Consider the following 25,076-nt stretch of genomic DNA (forward strand, 5'->3'; position numbering starts at 1 on the left):
GTCACCCCAAGACACTTGGGGCAGCTTTGGGAGGCAAATTTGAGTCAGCCGCGGGTTTTGCCATTTTCCGCACAGCCATGGTGCAGTGGCGTAGCGTGGGTTGTCAGCACCCGGGGCAAGGCAAGTAATTTGAGTCCCCTAACCCCTAACCTGCCGCCGCTGCCAGCGTCTTCTTGCTGCTGCCTGGTGTGGTCTGGTGTGGTTCTCTCCCGCGCTCAGCGCTGCGCTGGGCGGCCGCTGCACTGTCCCTCCCCCAGATAGTCCTTCGCTCTCTCTCCGCACCGCACGCCTGGCACCCACCCCCTCCACAGTGGGCGGCGACCCAGCGGCTCGGATCGGATTCGCACAGCCAGCACTGCAGTGAGAGAGAGTAGTGAGCCAGGTAGGGGCAGAGAGCTGAGAGTGCGAGCGCGCCCCCCCCCCCCCGATGTTGTGCCCGGTGCGGACGGCCCCCCCCTGCACCCCCCACGCTACACCACTGCCACGGTGTGTTCTGGGTTGCGCGTGCTCCCAATTCTCCTTCGTGGAAGTGCCGCGCTTGGGATATGTACAGGCCTCCCTGGCCGTTCCGCACTTTGTGAGCTGGATCCGTCCCCCCCCCCTTACTTCTTCCATAACTGTTGTGGGCGGCTGTTGAGAGGAGAGTCTTTTGACTCTGGGTGAGGCCTTCATATCCCAAAGTGGCTTGACAGGTCTCTGTTCTTTTTTAGCTTTGTTTTCTTTAAGTAGTGGGTGCAGCCGGCCACATGTGGCGTTGGGGTTGTGTTTCCTGCTCTCCTTTAGGGATTTGGTGTTTATTCTGCCGTTCTGGGAGTGTCTGGGCAGAGCTAGGCAGCATACTGTACTCTGCCTCGTAAGCCTGGGCTTAATTTAAACGGTTGAGTCACACAGTGGTCACTCGGTCTTCTACCCCAGGTGGCTGCTTACAATTTACGCCTCCGCAAGTGGTTGTGTTTGGGGTCACAACCCCCACCAGCCCCAGCCAGTTGCTCATAACATAATACAGTGGTACCTTGGTACTCAAACAACTTGGAACTCAAACCCTGCAAACTCGGAAGTAAGTGCTCCGGTTTGCAAACTTTTTTCGCAAGCCGAACGTGCTCCGTTTTGAGTGCCACGCTTCTGTTTTGAGTGTTACACTGAGGTCCGTCTGTTTTTGCTATTTATTTTGCGTTGTTGTTTTTGCGGCTCTTTTTGTTTTGTTTTTGTGACTGTGCAGAACCCAGTTCAGCTACAGATTGATTGATTGTGTGACTGCAGTACATTGTTTAATGCTTTCATTTTATGGATCAGTGGTCTCGTTAGATAGTAAAATTCATATTGAATGGCTGTTTTAGGGGTTGTTTTTAAAAGTCTGGAATGGATTAATCGATTTTGCATTACTTTCTATGGGAAAGTGCACCTTGGTTTTAGAATGCTTTAGTTTTGGAGCAGACTTCTGGAATGGATTAAGTTTGAGAACCAAGGTACCGCTGCATGGATAACTCGGTGGGTTGGAGCGTGATGCTGAAAAAGCCGAGGTTGCAGGTTTGATCCTGGTATGAGACAGCTGAATTTTCCTGTATTGCAAGGGACTGGACTAGACGATTCTCAGGGTTCCTTCCAACTCTATGATTCTATGATCATATTTGCTCATCTGCAGGCCCATGAAACGTGACGGCTTCACATCACATGCCAATGGGAGTTGCAGCCCCAAACAGCTGAGCCGCCGTTTATTTTAAGCACTAGGAGGCCGCCAAGGCTTCCCCCAAAGCATTCTGGGAGCTGTAGTTTGTTAAGGTTACAGGGAAGCAGGGAGAGGGCCTTGTCGGTGGTGGCACCCGTCCTTTGGAACTCCCTCCCCTAAGATGTCAAGGAGATAAATAACTGTACAAACTTTAGAAGATCTCTGAAGGCAGGTCTGTAGAGGGAAGTTATGAATGCTTTTATTATGTTTCTGTATCTGCTAGAAGCCACCCCAAGTGGCTAGGGCAACCCAGTCAGATGGGTGGGCTACAAATAATAAAATAGGGCTACCATACATCCAGATTTTCCCGGACATTACCGGGATTTCAAAGGTGGAATTGATGTCTGGGGTAAATTCTAGTCAATTGAAAAATTGTGGGGGGTTTTGTCATTTTTTTGGGGGGGGGGAGCTCAATAACTCAGGGGTTTGTATGTAAAAAAAAGCTTAGCTATTTGGGGGTCTTCCTAAAAAAAATGCTCAACAACTTTCAGGGTGTCCTGGCTTTTACTTTCTGAAGTATGGCAATCTTAAATAAAATAATAATAATAATAATAATAATAATAATAATAATAATAATAATAGTTGTTGTTGTTGTTGTCATTAGTGCTGAGAGTTTATAGGAGGCCTCTATTCACCTCCCAGAACAGCAGCTCCCAGAGTTTCTTGTGAAAAGGGATTGATTGCTAAGCCACAGCTGCCAACATGCTACGTGCAAATGCACAACTTGTGGACATTACTGGGATCACACAGTTCCACCATTAAAAGGAAAAAAAAACCCCACCTGTTCATTTTGTTTGTTCGCTGGCAATCTGGAATCAGCCATTCTCTCTCTCCTGCCCCACTGAGAAGTAATAACATTAGTTTGGGGCCGAGGAACCACGTGCATTTTAGCCTCCCATTTTTTTAAAAACGGCATATTATTATGATGTTTTTATTTTACTATTCCTGGAACAGCTTGCTTGGCAGGCAGAAGTTCAAGAGGCACAGCGCACATGGGTGGGGGAACTCCCTGTTATTTGACTTCCAAGGAAAACAGCACCTGTTGGATTTCAGCCTGCTTAAAAGACCAGGAGCCTTGCCAGGAAAGACAGGAGAATCTTGTTCTATGTTTGTAATATAAACTTAATATCAGGACCAGTGTGGGGTGGGGTTGCTGCTCTTGTTTGGTCCTATCCTGTGTATTTTTGTGTTTCTGCATTGTAAACTGCCCTGTTATCTGTGGATGAAAGGCAGTATAGAAATACAGTGGTACCTCTGGATGTGAACGCGATCCGTTCCAGAGCCCCGTTCACATCCTGAAGCGAACGTAAGACACGACTGTGCGTGTCGCATTTTGCCGCCTCTGTGCATGCGCGTGACGTCATTTTGAGCATCTGTGCATGCGTGAGCAGCAAAACCCAGAAGTAATGTGCTCCGTTACTTCCGGGTCGCCGTGGAATGCAACCCGAAAATATTTAAGCTGAAGCATATTCATCCTGAGGTATGGCTGTAATAATAATAATAATAATAATAATAATAATAATAATGGACCATGTGAGCAGCACCTGAAGCAAAGGATGATAAGGCTGTACAGTGGTACCTCAGGTTACAGACGCTTCAGGTTACAGACTCCGCTAACCCAGAAATAGTGCTTCAGGTTAAGAACTTTGCTTCAGGATAAGAACAGAAATTATGCTCCGGCAGTGCGGCAGTAGCAGGAGGCCCCATTAGCTAAAGTGGTGCTTCAGGTTAAGAACAGTTTCAGGTTAAGAACGGACCTCTGGAACGAATTAAGTACTTAACCTGAGGTACCACTGTATCTGAAGAAGCACCTCCGTGTTTCTTGGATATGTTGTTTCTATAAATATAAAACAATTTAAAAGCGTTTCTAATAATAACTCAAGAAGAGAATGCACCAGGTTGGCATGTGCTGAGATTTGGTCCCCTTTTCCACAGATGCCCTATATTGGAAGTTTTATTGCCGTGTGGGATTGGTGACCATGAAGCTGTCAATTTGGATTCCTTCCCTCAGCCCTTCTCCCTGTGCTGTGCGGATAATAACCTTGGCCGGCCTTGCAGGGCTGCTGGGAAGGATTGCTGAGCTGATGCCTGTGGAGTGAATATGCTAAACCTTCTGAGCAATAATGATGCCATTGTTTTGTCTTAAAAAAATAACCACATTTGCTCTCCTGGGTTTGGGAGGACTCTGATCTAGGCAGGCAGAGACGCTTTGTTCTTTCGTCAAGCAATCTGTTGAGCCACAGGTAATTCTTGTTATTACGTTGCGGTAAGTCAGGCTAGTAACTTTTGCAGACTTACTTGCAAGGCTGCGGTAACGAAGGGAGGCCACACCCTTTTGGCTATTTGGAGCAAGCGCAGGGATGTGCTGGAAGACAAGACCTTCCCTCCGTTTCCCTCGCAAGTTCTGAGGTCTGTTTGTTTGCTTCCCTGCCTTTAAGGAGCCGCGTTTTGGCTCCGTATGAAAAAGAACTCTCAGATCTGCAAATTGGGGCTCTGGAACTTCGTCCAGATCCTTTTAATCATCCGGGTTTGAGCGCCATACATTTCTCTCCCCTGTCTCCAGGCAACCTGGCTGCTTTCACTGGGATAATATTTCCTGAAATGACAATGGGGAGACAGCTGAGGATGGGGTCTGGGAGGAAGAAGGAGCAGGGCAGAAATCCCTTGGAAGGCCCAGGAGCCAAGACGGCACGAAATCAGCAGGACAGGGGAAAAACAGAATCATTTCCATTTCGTTTGTTATCTTTCTGTGCCTCTTTTCACTAACTCAAGTCACAAAGTGGCTTGTATGCGGTAAATAACAACATAGTAGAACATCACAATTACGATATAAATTCTGTAAAATAGTGAACAAATCATCGGTAAAACAGTTCCAAAGCAGCCACCTTCTGTTGATTGATGAAGCAACTTAAAAAATAGACTAAACAGCACAGAAACGTCATATTATAACCCCACAAAGGGGTTGGTGGCGTCAGAGAATCTAATTTGGGACGGTCCAACTTTTCATACCAAGTGGGCCGCAAGAGGACTTTGAACCCAGAACCCAGGGGGCACACACTAAATTAACTTTCCACATTGTCATTTAAAGTATTTGCAATTTACATTTAATATTTTTAATATACACAGTTAATGCAAATAATAGATTTAATGTATTCACACAAATAATAGATTTAATGTATTCACACAAATAATAGATTTAATATATTCAATTATGAAACAAATTTAATAAACAGATGCATGCACTTTTGTTAACAACACACGACACCAAAAAAATTTTTAAGACTTTATGGTGTTTTTTCTTGAATGTAGCTGAGGGCCAACTGTGGGTTGGACCACCCTGATGGAACTGATAATTTACTTTGTGTTTTCAAAGACAAAGGGCAGATCCACGCTCTACATTTAAAGCACACCCAATGAACATTGAGAGCACATGGTCCTTGTGACCCCCAACAACTCTACAGTTCTGCGTCTTCTTCCAGAGAACTATAGTTTTCTCCCACAGAGCTACAGTTGCCAGCCCCCTTAACAATCTGCAGTTCCCGGGGGGGGGGGGAGTCACCCGCTTTAAATGTGCATTGGATGACCTTTAAATGTAATATAATAAAAATAGTAATAATAGTAATAATTTATTATTTACCGTATTTTTCGCCCTATAGGACGCACTTTTCCCCCTCCAAAAATGAAGGGGAAATGTGTGTGCGTCCTATGGGGCGAATGCAGGCTTTCCCGGGCTTCCTGCAGCTCTGCGCCACCCTCCGGATCCAGGCATGAAGCCGTGGGGGGCTCTGGAGGGTGGCGCGGAGCTGCCTGCGCTCCAGGGCTTCTTGCAGCTCCACGCCACCCTCCGGATCCCGGCGCGAAGCCGCGCGGGGCTCCAGAGGGTAGCGCAGAGCTGCCTGCATTCCGAAGCCTGGTGCACGCTGAAGAGCGCCCCCGGGCTTCGCGCATGTCTCCGCAAGCCTGGGGAGACCGGCGCAGCTCCCTCGGCTTGCAGATAGCAGGCTGTTCTGGGGGCTGGGGTCGGGGGAAGCTTGGGCTTCCCCCGCGGCTGCCCCGTGCCTGGGGAGGGGAATTTTTTTTTTATTCCCCCCCCAAAAAAAATTAGGTGCGTCCTATGGGGCGGTGCGTCTTATAGGGCAAAAAATACGGTATGCCCTGCCCATCTGGCTGGGCTTCCCCAGCCACTCTGGGTGGCTTCCAACAAAATACAGTCTGTGCATGCGCAGGTCGCGATTCGCCGCTTCTGCGCATGCGTGTGGTGTCATTTTGAGCATCTGCGCATGCACGAGCGGCAAAACCTGGAAGTAACCCTTTCCGGTACTTCCGGGTCACCGCCAGATGCCACCTGAAAAGATTTAACCTGAAGCAAACGTAACAAGAGGTATGACTGTATTAAAATACAGTAATGCATCAAACATTAAAAGCTTCCCTAAACAGGGCTGCCTTCAGATGTCTTCTAAAAGTCTGGTCGTTGTTTTTGTCTTTGACATCTGGTGGGAGGACGTTCCACAGGGTGGGCGCCACCACCAAGAAGGCCCTCTGCCTGGTTCACTGTAACTTGGCTTCTTGCAGTGAGGGAACCGCCAGAAGGCCCTCAGCTCTGGACCTCAGTGTCCGGGCAGAATGATGTAAGGTGTGAATCTGCCCCACACGATGGGGGTTCAACCACAGAGTGAAGATGGCGCCTAAGGGGCCAGGCCCCCGGCCCCCGCTCCGCCTGGTTCAAGTTCTTGCTGCTTATCCTTGTTTCCTGTCAACTCCTGCTTCGCATATGGAAAAAAGCTCCACTTTTGGAGCGGAATTGACTAGGAAAAGAACAGGGGGAAGGTGAATTTACTGGCACAAAGTGCTTGGTGGCCCAGGGGAGTAGGTTTGCCTCACCTTTGCAGTTCTGGAAAACAGCTTTATGCATAAGATGAAGGGCAGGGGAGGTCGAGCTGCAAACTTCCCCCCTACTTCCTTTGGTTGGCCAGAATTCAGAGGAGGACAACCCGGGACTATAATCAGGGCAGTGCAAATCAATTCCTGCGTCGTTTTTTAAAATTATTATTAGTATTTCTGGGATTGTTGGCTTTATTTATTTAATGCATTTATATCATGGGACGTGGGTGGCGCTGTGGGTTAAACCACAGAGCCTAGGACTTGCCAATCAGAAGGTCGGCAGTTCGAATCCCCACGACTGGGTGAGCTGCCATTGCTCGGTCCCTGCTCCTGCCAACCTAGCAGTTCGACAGCACGAAGTACAAGTAGATAAAGAGGTACCGCTCTGGCGGGAAGATAAATGGCATTTCCATGCGCTGCTCTGGTTTGCCAGAAGCGGCTTAGTCATGCTGGCCACATGACCCGGAAGCTGTACGCAGGCTCCCTTGGCCAGTAAAGCAAGATGAGCGCCGCAACCCAAGTTGGCCACAACTGGACCTAACGGTCAGGGGTCCCTTTACCCTTTACCTTTATCCTGCCTTTCTTCCAAGTTGGGATCTGAGGTGGCTCAACAACATTTAAAAGCATTGTTTAAAAATGCAAAGTCATAAAAAACAAACTGACGAAAAGCAATAGAATACATTGAGACGGATTAAGAACCAGCATGAAAACACAGCGTCGCCTGCTCCTTAGATTCTAGAAGCCTGAATAGGAATCAAAGAGGGAGCCCGTCTGACCTCTCTTGGGGGGGAATCCCATCTTCTGGGGGCAGCCACAGAAAAGGCCCACACCTACCTGTTGGGATACTGCCAGGGAGACAAAGTCCATCATGGCCCCAAGCCGTCTGTCGGACGATCCATTGATCTCCCGTAGGCACGCAGTATCAGCAATTAGCGACATGAGTTTCTAGAAAATATCTTGCCACATTCCAGAGCTCATGCACAGACTATCAGCAGATAATGCACAGCAAAAGTCACACTCAGGAGAGCATTATTTACAAGTTTTATTCAGCGTTGATCAGAACAAAGAAAGACATGACTGTCTGCGTCAGTGTCTCCAGCACAGAGAGAACGAAAGCAATAGAAACATAAACATCCTGTGAACACAGGAAATACGCAGGCTGCGACACAAACATCCTGCTCCCTTTTAAGGTGGAACGGAAATATCCTAACACTACCTGCCCCCATTGTTCCCCAGAAATAGTATTTCTGTCTTGCTGGGAGTCAATCTCAACCCATTTGCCACCATCCATGCCTCCAACCACAAAAAAAAATCAATTTTATTTTTTTAAAAAAAGACCTTTTGTGTTTAGGAAAATGTGCTGAAAAGTTTGTGATGAATGAAAGATGAACTGTTAGGCATACGCACCGCAAACAAATAGGGGTGAAAGCTATTTTCTTCCCCCCACTGCAAAGAAGTCGATGCTTAATAAATGCAGGATGCGGTCTGACTTCCCTGTAAGTTTTGTGGAATCGGATCGGGATGGTTTGCTCAATAAACAGGCCGCCTGGAAGGGCCCATCTTGGCTCAGTGCAGAGATTAGTAAATCTTAAGGCACGTGGAATAGCTTATCTGCGGGGTTGGGGTTGTGTATGTCAGGAGAAAGGTGCATCTGAATCTGGCACATTAGAAAATGGAGGGAGGGGTGGAATTAACGGGGGGGAGAACTGGGCATTATCTCTGCAGAAAGCATCTTTGGCTCGATGCGAAGGCAATTGGGTTTGGAGAACTGACAGTCCTGAACCAGCCCCCCAAAATCTGATTCCACACCTGCTCTGAAGAACAGAGAGACTTTCATTCCCCGCCTGGGGGGGCCTAAATTTCCTCATGCATGCTCCAAAAAAATGACGTCACTCTGAACGTCGGCGCGGATGGTTCTGGAAGGAGATGGATGAGCTGCGGAACTGAGCCCTGGGATGGGCTGGTCTCTCCTCTCCTCCAACATTCCTGGGAGAGGAAGGGAGTTATGGCAGGGGCCAGATAATTCTTTGTGAGTTTATAAAAGGGGGGGAGGTTAAAAAAAATCACTGTAGAACTTAACACCCCCCTCCCCAGTTTACCCAATTCTGCACCGTTTCCACAAGATGTCGTGATGGACACCAACTTCAAAAGGGGGTTGGGGGGGGAATTCATGGAAAACAAAGCTTTAAATGGCCATTAGTTATGGCGGCTTTGATGCTACTCCACTGACGGAGGCAGTGCTGGGGATCACAGGTGGGGGAGAGCTGCTCTTGAACTCGGGACATGCTTGCAGGGGCATTTGGTTGGCCACGGTGATTACAGGATGCTGGGATTGGTGGGCTTTGGGCCTCATCCAGTAGGGCTCTTCTTAGGTTCTTAGCGAAAACCCTTGCCTGAAAATGGTTCCCCGTCCCTGCTGCAACAGGGCAGGAATCTTCTTGCTTCTTGTTTTCTACCCATATGCAGAACCATGACGGTTAGCTGAGAAATCTGGTAATGTTTCTTTAACTGGGCGATCGCTGTAATACGCATTGCATTCGCTCACTTCCTGCGTACTGTTTCTCGTAGGTAGGAAAGGACCCGTCTATGTTTATCCTCAGGCATGAATTCCTTGGCTGGTGGATAACTAGGTCGGAAGGGTCATCTGTGTGGCCATGATGTTTGCATTCTGTAGGCTTAAGAGGGAAAGAAGAAGAAGAAGAAAACTTCCCTTGCCCTCTCCCCCAGGAAATGAGACCTTCGGCTTCGTTGGCAGAGGGGCGGGCGGGAATTGTTTTGTTTTTCCTTGTGAACAAAATCTTGCCCTTCTATCCCTGGGAGGCATTTATTCCCAGAGGAAGGAGGCCTCAGTCAACGTTCCAGCTTTGCCGTAAAAACAGGGAGGAGATGATTGTGGTAATTGGATCCCAAATGTGGTTAGTCTGGGCTAGGAAGAAATTAGCCCATCACCTGTTCATGGTGGAGTTCAGGCAAAGGCAAACAGTAGACAACACAGAAACCTGGGTAGTGGCTACTGGGTCTCTGGTTCTGGCTAGTCATTTCCCCCCTGTTTTATAAAGTAGGGTGGAGCGACGGGGCCCTGGCTTGGCAGATGTGTCTTGAGGCTGTGGATTGGGGTCACGTGCCAGCTGTTGGGGGGTCTGTAGGCAAAAGGGGGGGCAGATCAACAGTTGTTCACCCAAGTATATAAGAGGCATAGTTTTTGCTTGCCGGCTTAAGAAGAAGGGGATGGTCTGGAAAAAGCCCTGAGGGCCAGATGGAGGGATCTGGAGGGGCCGCAGTTGGGCCCCTTTGCGTGAGGTTGTCTTCAAGAACACAAGAGGACTGTTGGACCCCCCCGATGGAGAAGGGATTGCCCTCCTCTTTGGACAGTTCCCGATTCAGACTGCAGCTGCTTGAGAAAGCAAAGTTGGTTTCAGTGCTGCAGGGCGGAAGATTTTCAGGAAATTAATCCAGCGCAAAAAATTCCCGCGCAGGAAACTTTCTGTTTCATAAGCTCGTTAGCAAACAATGAATGGGTGCCAACTGCAAGCACAACATTCAGGTGAGCTTGGCAGTTTAGCTTTGTTTGCTAAATACGACCAAAATAAAGGCGCTAGGTTAGGTGACTTTTCAGGGCGACCTCTGCCAGCCTAGGCCCTTCCCGAAGTTTGGGGCTTACAGATCCCATCAGCCCCGAAATTTTTCTGGTGCGGATGAGCCTATTTTGCATTGGGTAAATTTAATGGGAATTTCCCTCCGGAAAACTTTCCCAATTAAAAAATTTCCAGAAAACCCACAGCACGATTGGCTGATTTGTGGCAAGTGCTTCCCTGTTTGGTTTTGGCAATTTGCCCCCAACACCTCCCTTCTCTCTCCTTGCGCGTTTTGGGTGCACGGTGGAAATGTTCAGGCATCAAACTGTGTGCACAAGCTCAGCATATTGTGCAGCCTCTGCACAGCTGCAGTTTTGAGAGACTTTGGTGCCACTGGGCTCATGTGCCAGCGGAGGCTTGTTCTTTTGCAAGGCAGGTAGCTTCCTCCTCTCTTCGCTACCCCCTGAAACACATGAATGCAAAGTGCTTTTTGCAGTGGGTTTAGGGCTACATGCACAAATTGGAATGAGCCTGACTAAAGAAGCCTTTGGCTCGGGTGCTGTCGTGGCATGAGCCAGGAAAAAGGCTGCAAGAGTCCAGGTTTGGTGTTGGGTCCAAACCAGAGAGGATGGTTTAAGACAAACTGTGCTCAGATTCTTCTTCTTTTTTTAATACTTAAAGCACTATTTATTTATATCATGCATTATAACTCAGGAAACTTTAAGCAAGCAAGGAAAGTACAGTCATACCTCGGGTTGAATGTGCTTCAGGTTGAGCGCTTTTGGGTTGCGCTCCGCGGCAACCCGGAAGTAACGGAGCGCGTTACTTCCGGGTTTTTCTGCTTGCGCATGCGTAGATGCTCGAAATGACATCACACGCATGCGCGGAAGTAGAAAAATGCAACATGCACAGACGCGCTGTCGCGTCTTACGTTCCATTCAGGATGCGAACGGGGCTCCGGAACGGATCCCGTTTGCATCCCAAGGTACCACTGTATACCTAAATCAACCAATGCAAAGTAATTTCTAATCACTTAACGATTTCAAATGCCTTTCATACTTCGATATTAGTATTTGCTGTAAAGAAAAGTTCTCATATACCTATTCATTGAGTGTACATGGTTAGGATTGCTCTGTACATCTCTTTTTAATTTTATTTTGACAAAGTAATAAGAATAAATAAGAATAAAAATGTGCACCCCATCACCAAACCAAGCCATTGTAACTATTCAACCTCCCAGAATTTTAGCACCTCTTGTGACGGTTTGACGCCTTTCCTTTTTAACAGTACAAATTCTACAGACACCCTCAAAACCATTTATCCTGCATATACCCCATTTTACCTTAACGACACATGTTTCAGATTCTAACTAAGCCAGCTTTGAACCACGGGGGACAAAGCCAGCTGGTTTAACTGACCAGGGTTTGCCGTTAAGCAACAGTCTCAAGCCAGTATTACCTGGAAAGGAAACCAAACGATGCGCAAGACCTGCTCCTGAGGTCCGAGCTTGCTGCAAGCATGAGGCTTTCCTTGGAGTTGTGCAAAGAGTGAGAAACCAGGCATGGAGAAAACATCAGGCCTGGAGAGGCTGTGTTGTCCTTCCTGGGGCATTCTGCCCTGTGGGATTCGAACCCAGATCTTCCTTAGTTGACTTCACGCCACTTAGTCCTCAGTTGGTCACAATATGAGGGTTTTGTGTGTGTCATGTAAAATCAACTTGCATTGTCGTGTGTGAGATGTTGAGTTGCAAATAACTGGCAAAACGTGGGTGCAAGCACAGATTGTGAACTCCTGTACCCTAGAGATGCCCATCTCCTGGGCTCTTCCAGAAATTCATGCAATTGGCTCCCAGTACGTTTCCGAGCGCAATTCAAAGTGTTGGTGCTGACCTTTCAAGCCCTAAACGGCCTCAAAGGCCCAGTACACCTGAAGTAGCGTCTTCATCCCCATCTTTCTTCCCGGACACTGAGGGCCTTCTGGCGGTTCCCTCATTGTGAGAAGCAAAGCTACAGGGAACCAGGCAGAGGGCCTTCTCAGTGGTGGCGCCCGCCCTGTGGAACGCCCTCCCATCAGATGTCAAAGAGAAAAACAACTACCTGACATTTAGAAGACATCTGAAGGCAGCCCTGTTCAGGGAAGTTTTTAATGTGTGACATTTTGATGTATTTTTAATCTTTGTTGGAAACCGCCCAAAGTGGCTGGGGAAACCCAGCCAGATGGGCGGGGTACAAATAAATTATTATTATTATTATTATTATTATTATTATTATTATTATTATTATTATCTGTAGACTGTAAGTATTGCCTGCTAAGCATGAATTGCACGTGCGCCAAACTCTTAGGGAAGTGAGCAACTGCTGTAAAACCCCATCCAGTTTGGTATTGATTTGGGACTTAGATCTTCATGGGGGTCTCGGCCTCCTTATAGCTTCTTGCTCTCGTTGCTTTCGTCTTCTTCCATTAAATGAGATGCATTGATCTGAACAAGTTGTCTGGGGATGTCTTGAGCGCCGCTGAGCTCCTGGGGCCGCCATCCTGCTGACGAGGTCACATCTGCCGTGGAGCTGGAGGCCGGCTGCTGAAGAAAGTGCTGGCCTCTGCCTGGGATGCGCAGGATGTGGCCCAACCCACTCCTTTTCACAGCCACTGGATGTTCCCATCTTGCCAATTCCTGCTCCTGGCCCAGCTGCCCCTTCCCCTTTCTTTCTTTTTAATTGCAGACCCCCGAAGGGTGCAAAGCTGCCTGAAAAAGGCCTTCTGGTAGAGCAGAGGCTTGAGCGGGCGCTGCAGCTGTTGGGAGTTGTAGTTTGAAACATCTGGAAGGGGGCATCAGGTTGGGTGGAAGGCTGGGCTGCAAAGCCGCCTTGCAGTTCCCCATTCCTCTTACGAGAATCAGAGGCAGGAGCAGAGGATGCACCCGGTGGCACTGCAGGATTTGAACTCGGGTCTCTTGTGACTGATGTGCCGGGCCTCGGTTGGTCACCATGTGGGGTGTTTTGTCTGTTTTTGGAAGCAGGGGGCGTTGATTTCATATAGAAAGGAAACCCCAACGTTCCCCCACTGCTGGGTCACATCCACACCATCTATATCTTTAAAGTGAATGGCTCCGCCACAAAGAATCCTGGGAACTGTAGTTTGTTATGGGTGCTGTGAATTGTAGTTTTCTGAGGGGTAAACTAGTTTCTTTTTAAAATAAATAAATAACCTTTTCACAATGCAGTAAGATAAAAGAAACTAATCTAGATAAAAAAGGGGGAGAAAAAAACCCACAGATTCAGAGGGGTAAACTACACTTTCCAGAACTCTTTGGTGGAAGCAATGGGCTTCAAATGTAGGTGCAGCTGTGACCTTGATTGTAAACGGAATCTGAAATATTTTCCTTTAAGCTTGAATTTGTTTTATTCTGGATTGTTTTAGTTGAAATTTTAATGTGTTGTAAACCGCTTTGAGATTTTTTCTTTAAAATATAAAACGGCACAGAAACTAAATTAATAATTTCAGTGTAAAATAATGGCACCTAGACATTCTGTTGTGTTGACCGTGACCTAGGTTTAAAGTGTCGTTTGGCGATTACCTTATATATCTGAGTTTCTAACACTGGGACTCAGGCTCCTATAGGAGGGAGGGAGTATTCTTTTGTTTTTCTTTATTATATATTATCTATTTTCCTTTTGTATTTTTATGTTGCGAACCACCCTGTGATCTTTGGATGAAGGGCAGCACGCAAGTTTAATAAATAAATAGAAAACAAATGAAGTGTAATAGAATTGTCAATCGAAAATTTTCTGATGCCCTGCAGAGCGATGCAATTTAGCATGTTTATTTCACCTGTGTTTAGTAAGCAAAGCTAAAATCCTAGACCAGGCATAGGCAAACTCGGCCCTCCAGATGTTTTTGAGACTACAATTCCCACCATCCCTGACCACTGGTCCTGTTAGCTAGGGATCATGGGAGTTGTAGTTCCAAAACATCTGGAGGGCCAAGTTTGCCTAAGCCTGACCTAGACATTGCCAAACTGGTCTAATATTGTATATTCCACTGTTGCTAATGAACTTGCCACATGGTTTTCCTTTTCTTTGTGGGAAAACAATGCGCTGGAAATCTTTTCCTGAAAACTTGTTTTCTCCTCAGCGGCACAAACAGCAGTGTTTGCCTTACGTAGCCCTAGCTGCACATCCCTTTTGCAGTCTGCATCTAAATATATAAAGGTAAAGGGACCCCTGACCATTAGGTCCAGTCGTGGCCAACTCTGGGGTTGCAGCGCTCATCTCGCTTTATTGGCCGAGGGACCCGGCGTACAGCGTCCGGGTCACGTGGCCAGCATAACTAAGCCACTTCTGGTAAACCAGAGCAGCGCACGGAAACGCCGTTTACCTTCCCGCCGAAGCGGTACCTATTTATCTACTTGCACTTTGACGTGTTTTCGAACTGCTAGGTTGGCAGGAGCAGGGACCGAGCAATGGGAGCTCACCCCGTCGCGGGGATTTGAACCGCCAACTTCTGATCAGTAAGTCCTAGGCTCTGTGGTTTAACCCACATTGCCCGGGACCACATAACTCCGGTCCTGAGAGATCTGCATTGGCTCCCAGTACGTTTCCGAGCACAATTTGGTGCTGACCTTTAAAGCCCTAAACGGCCTCGGCCCTGTATACCTGAAGGAGCGTCTCCACCCTCATCGTTCAGCCCAGACTGAGGTCCAGCACTGAGGGCCTTCTGGCGGTTCCCTCATTATGAAAAGTGAGGTTACAGGGAACCAGGCAGAGGGCCTTCTCAGTAGTGGCACCCTCCCTGTGGAACACCCTCCCTTCAGATTTGAAGGAAATAAGCAGCTATCTTCTTTTGAAAAGACATCTGAAGGCAGCCCTGTTTAGGGAAGTTTTTAATGTTTAATGCTGTGTTGTTTTTAACACTTGGTTGGAAGCCGCCCAGAGTGGCTGGGGAAACTCAGCCAGATGGGCGGGGTATAAATAATAATTTTTTATTATTATTGCTATTGTTATTATTTTATTATATAAATAGATACCTAGTGGAAATTTTGCCAGCAGTGCTTCTGGCCGGAGCCTCAGGTGAGCGAAGTTTGTTCAGGCAGGCCTCTTGCTCTCTAGAAGGCAGATCTAGACGCAGCTGGTTATACAAAGGCTGTATTCTCTTTCCCCGCCTCCAGTTTTCTGCAGCTGTGGTTGGAGGCAGGGGTGTGTGTGTGGGGGGGGGGAGAGATGGGGAATCTGTAGCCCAGCCGAGCATCCTGTTCCCATGGTAAGCAGCCAGGGAGATTTAGGCCGGCTCATTTTTCATTGCATTCTGCAAACCTGCGTAAAAGACTCGGGATGATGTAAAGGAGGCTGCGATGATGAGACGTTTTTTTCCACATATGGCTAGAGAAGCAGCTGGGAATCGGCGCTTTCAGATTAATTCCTGGGAGAGAGGAGGGGGAGTAGAGAAAGATGGTGGATGATTTATCCCGGTCCCTTCCCCCTTTTGCAAAAGAGGAAAGATATATATTTCCTGGGAAAGGCTCTCTGCAGAAGATTGTGTGAGCACATGGTGTGTCGGCTCTTCCCTTTGTTACCATTTTTCTCACCAAGATTGTGTTGCCGCTCTCGGTTGTGTTCTGCCCCCCCCCCAAAAAAAACCCCACAAGGATTCACTTGCTTCCCCCAAACTCAGATTCAGATGGTTCAGATATCTCTCTGACCTCCCAGCTCTTAGTTGCACAGCTTGTAATGGCCATGGGGTTAAAGTAACACTTGCTCTTTAAGCCTTGAGGTCTAGAAACCTGCTGGCTTGTTTTTAAAGCACGGGATTCCCGAGGTGACCAAAACAGTGCCCGTCCCAGTTGACCGCCCATGTCCTGAGCCCGTATGGAATTGCAGGACCCCTGAGGCATCATTAAGGCTGCCAGAGCAACCAAACTCAACATGTTGATACAGGGAACCCAGGCTTTTGTTTTGGGATGATGTTCTGGGGGCAAGTGCATCCAGATTCAAAAGCAAAGCAGATCCGTGGGGGTTGACTCTTCCCTTTGCACAGAAGGGGCTCCCCCGAATGGCCGACTTTATTTATAATTTGTTCTGATCTGCTCGCCTAAAGCTCGCGCGGAGGTTAGACTGTCCCGTCTTCATGGAACATCTGTTCCAATGTCTTTGCAGGGATGTTGTGCAACAGCAAGCCTTCATCCTGATTTGCTTAGGTGTTGTTTCTATTTTTTTAATTTGTTTAATCATTTTTTCGATACAAGCATCAACCGCAAAAGACACATACAATAACAATAATAACACAATTTGACAATTCAGATTTGAATACACTGGTATACCTACGACGACACCTTTTTCAACAATATTTTTCCACCTCTTTCTCCTCCCCCTACTTCCCACCACTATCCGCCTTATCGCTTAAATGCTCGTTCCAGATTTCTTCATATTTATACATTGTTATTTTGCGTCGACATGCAGTTCATTCGTATGTAGCTGATCTGTCCATATTATCAATCCATGTGCTCAGTGGAATCTTTTTGCGGCTCTTCCAATTCATCAAAACAAGTTTTTTTGCTTCTAATATAGCACAGTACATCCATATTTTTTGTCCCCTTGAAATCTCCCACGTTTCCAGAATATAATTTAGAATTAAATTCAGTCCCCCTAAATAACAGTTTCTTTTTATTACTATTGCTATATCTTCCCTGTTAATTTTTCTTTCTTTTTTAATATTAATTTTTATTAGCTTGCAAATTTTAACAAATCCATCCTAATTATTTGAATTTAATACATTTTTTTAAAAGTTTCATTAAATTCCTGATGTTACTGCTTCATCCTTCTCCTTTGATCACCATCTCAACCTTCTACTAGTTTTCACCCATTTTCATAGCCGGCCGATTCTGTTACCTTGCAAACAGCACCGTTGCTCTTTCCAAAATTCCCTTTTAGTTTTTCATCCCACGCTTCGCGAACCCTGTCCCTTTCCTAAGCGCAAAAAGTATGGGGGTGGTTTTGCCCTGGTGGGTGTGCCTGTCAGTGGCGTAGCGTGGGTTGTCAGCACCCGGGGCAAGGCAAGTAATTTGCGCCCCCTAACCCGTGGATTTGCGCCCCCTAACCAGTGGATTTGCGCCCCCTAACCCTATCCCCCAGATGTTGCGCCCGGTGCGCCCGGCCCCCCCTGCACCCCCCACGTTACGCCACTGGTGCCTGTCTTTCCCCCCCCCTTAACTGGCGACTTGCAACCAGAAGGGCAGGAGGGGAGGCTGCCCAGGGTGGAATGGAACTGGCTGGGGTTCTTTCTGGCAAGAGTTAAGAAAGCCGGTGTAACACTTGGGTTGAAATGTAAATAAGGAGGAGAGGCAGGCAGGGCAGAGGCCAGCTTCGAAGAGAGAGGCTTGGCAGTCGACAAAAGAGCCACATCTGGATTGGCGCGGTTCCGTTTCTGTAGTTGTTCATGTTTAGCCTGGTCCAGAGGCAAACAGAGCTGCTCTGTTAAATATCTAAAAGCTTGAATCAGTTTAAGGCAGAGTTGGAACACAACTCTGCTAGGGCAGATGGGAGTTGTAGTCCGAAACAGCTGGATGAGGCGCCAACTGGACCTTTTGCAGACTCCTGGATCACAGAGCTGCCTTTTTTTTTTTACTTTCCAGGGCTCAGAATTAAAGGCACGCCTCCTTATTCTTGAATCAAAGAATCGTGGAGGTGGAAGGGACCCTCAAGACTCATCTAGTCTCACCCCCTGCAAGGCCAGGGATCTTTTGCCCAACGTTGGGCTCGAACCCACAACCATGAGATCAAGGAGTCCCATGCTCTCAGGAGTTCTGTGTAACACCAGTAATCTGCATATTGTCTGGTGAACCTTGACGGCAGTTTACTAACCTTGTGGATAGGTCCCAAAATGGCTTCCTGGTTTTTAAATTTTATGTTCGTTCGCTTTCTTTATGGTAGGGTGGGATATTTAAAGAGACACTGAAATGACTCCTGTCATCCCACACTCTCTCACAGTTATTTCATAGAGCATGTCGTCACAGCTATTTACAGATAAATTGCCATTCACCCTTTATAGTTCTTTGCTGTTTAGCTTTGGTGGCTCTCCCCCTTTTTTCTTTTTTAAAAGAAATCGTGATTTATTTTATTTTGCCAGCACCACTTTTTATATCAGAGCTGAAAATGAACCGTTTGGCAGGAATTGCGAACAGCTGTTTAACCCTTTCGGCTCATCCCAAGTTTCAGCCGAATTGTTCCCAAATTGTGTGTTTAAAAACTTTGAAAGAAAGGGAAAAAATACCCTGGAAAAAAAGTAACCACAAGCAGATTTCCCCCTTGTGAATTGAATCCTATTAACTGCTTCCAGATTTTTCTTCCTTTCGGTTTCTGATTAGCATAAAAACTTTGCCTCCAATCCAATATCCGCTTCCACCTCCCCCCCCCCAGCCCCCCCATAGCTCATTGACATTTTAAAAAGGGAACGAAACAGAAAGGCTTAATTTATAATGACTGTGAGAACGTGTGTTTGTGTGTACATACAATAATTCCCATAACAGGCTGCCTGGAATGTAGAAGCCCCAGCCAGCTGCTGCTGAGTTCATGATTCAGAATTTAAATGTCCGGGACCTTCTTTTGTAGACTCCTTGGGGCTTGTCCAGCTTGCTTGCTCGGATTATCCTTTCCTCTGGACCTCCTTCTGTATTCTGAGCAACACACACTAGTCTTTTCAGCACGTTTTGGCCATGAGAGAGCTGACTTTGCATTTCCCAAACAGCTTTAGGATGAAAATAGAACTCTGCGTGTAAAGTCTGGTGCTGAATTTGCCTGTGTCCGTTCATGGGATGGGACTCCAAAAGGACAGGTCTTCTAGGCCGCAGCCTTTCTCAACCTGTGGGTCCCCAGATGTTGTTGAACTACAACTCCCATCACCCCTAGCTAGCAAGGCCAGAGCTCAGGGATGATGGGAGTTGTAGTCCAACAACATTTGGGGATCCACAGGTTGAGAACCGCTGTCTGGGGTCTTCCACCTTGGTGATTTTGCTACCTCTGCTTCTCAGCCTCCCCTTGCTTGTTTGGCACGCAGGTTCCTCTCTTCTTGCAGGTTTAATAGAATCGTGAGAGTCAGAAGGGACCTTTCCAGCTCATCTAGTCAAACCCCGTACTCAGCGTAGCAGCTGCAGTGTAGTACAGTGGTACCTTGGTTCTCAAACTTAATCTGTTCCGCAAGTCCGTTCCAAAACCAAAGCATTCCAAAACCAAGGCGCTCTTTCCCACAGAAAATGCAAAATGGATTAATCCATTCCAGACTTTTGAAAACAACCCCTAAAACAGCAATTTAACATGCATTTTAATATCTAATGAGACCATTGAGCCATAAAATGAAAGCAGTAATCACTGCACTATACTATACTATACTATACTATACTATACTATACTATACTATACTATACTATACTATAAAAAAGACAGATGATAAAAATAAAAATTATTATTTTTACTTGCCTGCACTGATGATAGTCATTGTTTGGATGGGGGGCTTTTATCCATTTTCACAGTCACACAATCAATCAAACAATCAGTTGCTGAACTGGGTTCCACACAGTCACAAAAACAGATTAACCTAAAAAGCCTCAAAAATAAAAACGCAAAATAAATAGCAAAAACAAAAGTGCCAACCTTAATCCATTCTGGAAGTACATTTGACTTCCGAAATGTTTGAAAACCAAGGCGCAACTTCTGATCAGCTTCCAAAAAACATTGGAAACCGGAACACTTCCTTCCGGGTTTTCGGTGTTTGAGAACCAAGGCGTTTGAGAACCGAGGCTCCACTGTACATGTCTGCAGCATCCCTGACATGTGACTGTCCAGCCGCTGCTTAAGCACCGCCGACAAAGCTGCCTAATTTGAAAAGTTGCATTTGAGGGGGGGACAATGCGGCTTTGTATGGAGAGGGTTTCAGGTTTATTCCCAAGCACCTCCAGTTCAAAAGGGTCATGTAGCAGATGATGAGAAAAGCCTTTTTCTACCTGAGACCCCAATGAGCTACTCCCAGTTAGAGAAAGAGTACTGGGCTAGATGAACAAATACTTTGACCTAATATAAAGCAATTTCCTCTGTTCTAATCTGGACGGGTTGGACCCAGTGTTCGAAATTAGCCAGGTGCATTTTGCAGCTGGATTTTGGCCGCTTGCGACCAAGATTCCTCAATATTCTGTGGATTTCTCTCTCCATCTTCTGGAGGTGCATGCCTGGGGATTCTTGCATCTGGACTTTTTTCACACCCTAACACCCTGTCCTGTAGAATTCTATCAGTTATATTTTATCTGCACAATCAGAATGAATTTCAAGAACCAAAATGCATTTTCTGTGCAGCCTGAGCAAGAGCGCTGAGCAGTGTCATAGTTAATTGTTGTCGCTTGCCTTCACTTACCCCATACCAGTGCCCTGCTCACTGTTGTGAAGAATATTCTTTCTTTCTTTTTTTGTCCTGGTTTTTACTTTTTTAAAAAATATATATATATTTTATTGCTCAATTTCCATATAACAAATTATCAAACCATATAATCACCTACATAATTTCCCCCTCCCCCCCACCATGGACTTCATTCAGCTCCTCTCCCTGGTTTCGCTGCACATATTTTCTCTGCATATTAGAAAATTGTATATATCTTTACATATCTTTCCATCATGTTATCAACAATAAATCTGTGTATGTTTATTCAAAACATTCCAAGGAGTCCAGTTCATTTTGTTGTCTTTTTAAGTACCATATTTTTCGCTCTATTGGATGCACCGAACCATAGGACGCACCAGACCATAGGAGGGGGAGAACAGGAAAAAACTTTTTTTTTCTTGTTCTCCCCTTCTAAAACAAGGTGCGTTCTGTGCGTTCAAGGTGCGTTCACCCGAAGCCCCCGGAGCCCAGCGGGAGTTCCCGCTGGGCTCTGGAGGCTTTGGGTTCCTTTCGACCTGCTCTTTGGGGCTGGCGGGGGGGAGAGCGCTGCTTTCCCCCACCGCCAGCCCAAAGAGCAGGTCAGGGAGCAACGGGAAGGTGCGCTCCGCCTCCCCGCTGTCCCCCCAGCTTGTGGGGCTGGCGATGGGGAGAAGCGCTGCTTTCCCCCACCGCCAGCCTCCAAACCAGGTCGGGTTTGGAGGCTGCTATCCGCAAGCCTTGTTAGCCCAGCGGGGACTCCCGCTGCACTCTGAAGGCTTGTGGAAAGCTTCCTGAAGCCTGGAGAGCGAGAGGGGTCGGTGCACACCGACCCCTCGCTCTCCAGGCTTCAGCGAAAGCCTGCATTCGTCCCATAGGACGCACACACATTTCCCCTTCATTTTGGGAGGGGGAAAAGTGTGTCCTATAGAGCAAAAAATATGGTAATTTGTAAAAAGTTCCCATTCCTCCTTAAAGTCACAGTTGTTCTTGTCTCGCAGTTTGTATGTCAATTTAGCCAGTTCTGCATAGTTCATCCATTTCTCTTGCAGCTCTTCCTTTGTCAGGGTTTCCTCATTCTTCCATCCTTGTGCCATCAAGACTCTTGCCGCTGTTGTAGCATACATAAACTCCATTGTGAATAATAGTCTTACCTTAGGAATGGTCCATGTCACCATTAAGAAAAAGAGGTAGGAATAGGCCCATATATAGGCTAGTTCAGCCTCCTACTATTGTTGTGAACCGCCCTAAGATCTGCAGATGAAGGGCATCATACAATTAGAAAAAGAAAGAAAGAAAGAAAGAAAGAGAAAGAAAGAAACTGTCCCTAGATCAAGTGACTTTTCTTCTTTAAGTTCTCAAAGCTCTTAAACTAGCTCAGGGTTGTCATCTGAACTAGCCAGATGTTTAACTGAGAATCGATCACAGTCAGTCCATCATTTGAAAAAATACCGTATTTTTTGCTCTATAAGACTCACTTTTTCCCTCCTAAAAAGTAAGGGGAAGTATGTGTGCGTCTTATGGAGCGAATGCAGGCTGTGCGGCTATCCCAGAAGCCAGAACAGCAAGAGGGATCGCTGCTTTCGCTGCGCAGTGATCCCTCTTGCTTTTCTGGCTTCTGAGATTCAGAATATTTTTTTTCTTGTTTTCCTCCTCCAAAAACTAGGTGCGTCTTATGGTCTAGTGCATCTTATGGAGCGAAAAATACAGTAAGACTTCAGAGCGCTCTGTTTTGTCAACCGTAAGCTTGGTTTATAAGGAGCCATTTGGCCCCTAGCTTATATCTGAGTTTCTAACGCTGCCATTGTTCCTTTTTTACCCGGAAATTTTGGAGCTGTCATTGCAGTGGGAGTTTGGCAGGTGACGTGGTGCTAGCAGTCTCTTAACTGATAATTCTTTGCACGCTCGTCAAAACTGCAGTTGACAGGATTCTTTTTAGGGAAAGTCAAGACTGTGAAATTTGCTGGCACCCGGTATAAGTTTGCAGCGTACATTCTCTCCCCCCCCCCCAATTTCTTGCTGCCTCTCCCCCACACCACATGTCACAAGCCTCCATGTACTGTTTTGGTGCAAAATTACCCTAGGACACGTACGTTCCTTTTTTTGTCCTTGCAACAGGTAATTTGCCTTTTCTGCTTTCTGAACCGCAGCATGCTGTTAAGTCGTGGGTTGACATAGCAGCCGGCACAGCGATTTCTTCAAGTAGCTCTTTATTATGATAAGCTGGAATAGAACTAACTCGAACAGCTCAGCCGGCCTGTATTTATAGGCAGCCGGCTGTCAACATTGTAACCACAACAGCCCAGAGTTCCCGCCTAAAATAACTGCCGCGGACCTGAGTGAAAACTATCTACAGACCTGAGTGAAAACTATATACAGTATCCCCCTGTTGGCCCAGGGTGAAACTACACTACATAACACTCCTCCCCACCGAGATAAGGCGTTAGTTACAATCGTAATGGTTTCCTTATATACAGCACTACGCGTAATGGTTCAATTAAGCACAAAAGCATATCGGTTACATTTCCCATACTTAGACCAACAGTGATACCTGTCCAACAACATAGTCCTTTAAATAAGTTGGGCGCTTGGAAACTCTGCCAGACCGCCGGGGACTGGTAGCCAAGTCCGGAGGGCCACACAGTTCTCGCTGAGGCTGTGGTGCGACCCTAGGTGGCGTTGGAACCAACTCCCCTGGATCCGCTGCTGTGGGTGGAGCCTCCGCAAGTGGAGTGGTCTGAGTCTGTTCTGAAACGGCTTGGTTCGGCTCCACGCTGGCAGTTTGCGAGGGAGGTGTAGGTGGGGCCTCGCCATCTGTACGTGTCTCTTCTGGAGCCGCAAGCGCAGTTGGGGGCACCTCGGTAGTGTCCAAGTCCCCAACCCTGCGCCTAAGCTGGTCTATGTGCCGTCGCCACAAGCGTCCGTCTTCGAGTGCCACCTGGTACGAGCGAGGTCCAGTGACTCCCACTACTGTGGCTGGCACCCAAGGGATGTCCCCCACATAGTTCCGGGCAAAGACCTGGTTTCCTGGGACAAATGACCGTGGTGCATTGGCACAGCCTGGGGGTTCAGCCACGGCAAAGTCTGGGTGTAGCCGGTCGAGCGGTGACCTGAGGCGGCGGCCCATAAGCAGTTCAGCAGGACTCCTCCCTGTGGCCGCATGAGGGGTGATGTGTTGCACGAACAAGTATTCGGCGACCCGCTCATGCCAGTCTCCCCGGTCCAGGCGCGCCAGTGCCTCTTTTGTCGAGCGCACCATTCTTTCCGCTTGCCCGTTGCTGGATGGATGAAAGGGTGCCGTTAGGGCATGGCGGATGCCCAGTCCCAAAAGATACCGCTCAAACGTGCCTGACGTGAACTGCGGTCCGTTGTCAGAGACAAGGACATCAGGACACCCATGCGTTGCAAACAGGCCTCGCAGCACCCGGATGACAGCTTCGGTAGTGGTGGAGGGCATCAGGGCGACCTCCAGCCATTTGGAATAGGCGTCCACCACTACCATAAAGGTCCGGCCGTGAAAGGGGCCAGCCAGATCGATGTGCACCCTCGACCAGGGTGTCTTTGGCGTCTCCCAGGTGTGTCCCTTAGCTGCCGGTGGTGCAGGCCTCGACTCCTGGCACGCTTGACAGGCGGACACCCAGGCAGTGATGGCATCGTCCATATTAGGCCACCAGACGTAACACCGAGCCAACGCCTTCATTTTGACAATTCCCGGGTGGCCAACGTGCAGAGCCTCCAGGACGCGCTGACGGAGTCCCTGGGGAATCACGACGCGGTCTCCCCACAGCAGGCAGCCGCGACGAGCTGAGAGTTCATGTTGTCTGGTTGCGAAGGGCTGGAACTCCGATGCAAAAGGCCCTTGTGGCCACCCCCTCCACACCCAGTTGAGCACCCGGCTGATGGTGCGATCCTGGGCAGATGCGGAGGCCACAGTGGCAGCCGATACAGGCGCTGCCGGAAGATCCTCAATCAGAAGGAGCGATGAAGCTGGAGCCGGGTCTTCCACAAATGCTGGAAGAGGGCAACGGCTGAGGGCGTCGGCATGGCCCATCGATTTCCCCGGGCGATGGATGAGCCGGTAGTGGTAGGCAGCCAGGAAAATAGTCCATCGCAGCATGCGTGGTGAGAGGACCGGTGGAGTTGGACGATCACCGGCGAGGAGGCCCAGGAGTGGCTTGTGGTCAGTGATGAGGTCAAAAGTCCTGCCATAGAGGTATTCATGGAACCTCTTCACTCCAGCCACAAGTGCCAATGCCTCCTTGTCGAGCTGGCTGTAATTCCGTTCCGTCGGAGATAGTGTCCTGGAAAAGTAGGCGAGCGGTGCTTCTCTTCCATCTGGAAAACGGTGACTAAGGACAGCACCGATGCCAAAAGGTGAGGCGTCGCAGGCAAGGACCAGCGGCCTGGATTCACTGTACTGTACCAGCACACTGTCTGAAGAAAGGAGAGCCTTGACCGCGTTGAAGGCCGCCGTCTCCCGATGACCCCAGGCCCAAGGCGTC

The 25,076-nt window shown here is 47.8% G+C and overlaps 1 protein-coding gene across 20 annotated transcripts in view; it reads left to right on the plus strand.

The window, feature by feature from the left end:
* MPRIP (myosin phosphatase Rho interacting protein) overlaps positions 1 to 25,076 on the plus strand; it is a 160,497-nt gene that overhangs the window by 28,052 nt on the left and 107,369 nt on the right. The window lies entirely within an intron of this gene.

The sequence above is a fragment of the Podarcis liolepis genome (assembly GCF_965112155.1).
Source record: "Podarcis liolepis genome assembly, chromosome: 14".
Lineage (NCBI taxonomy): Eukaryota > Metazoa > Chordata > Lepidosauria > Squamata > Lacertidae > Podarcis > Podarcis liolepis.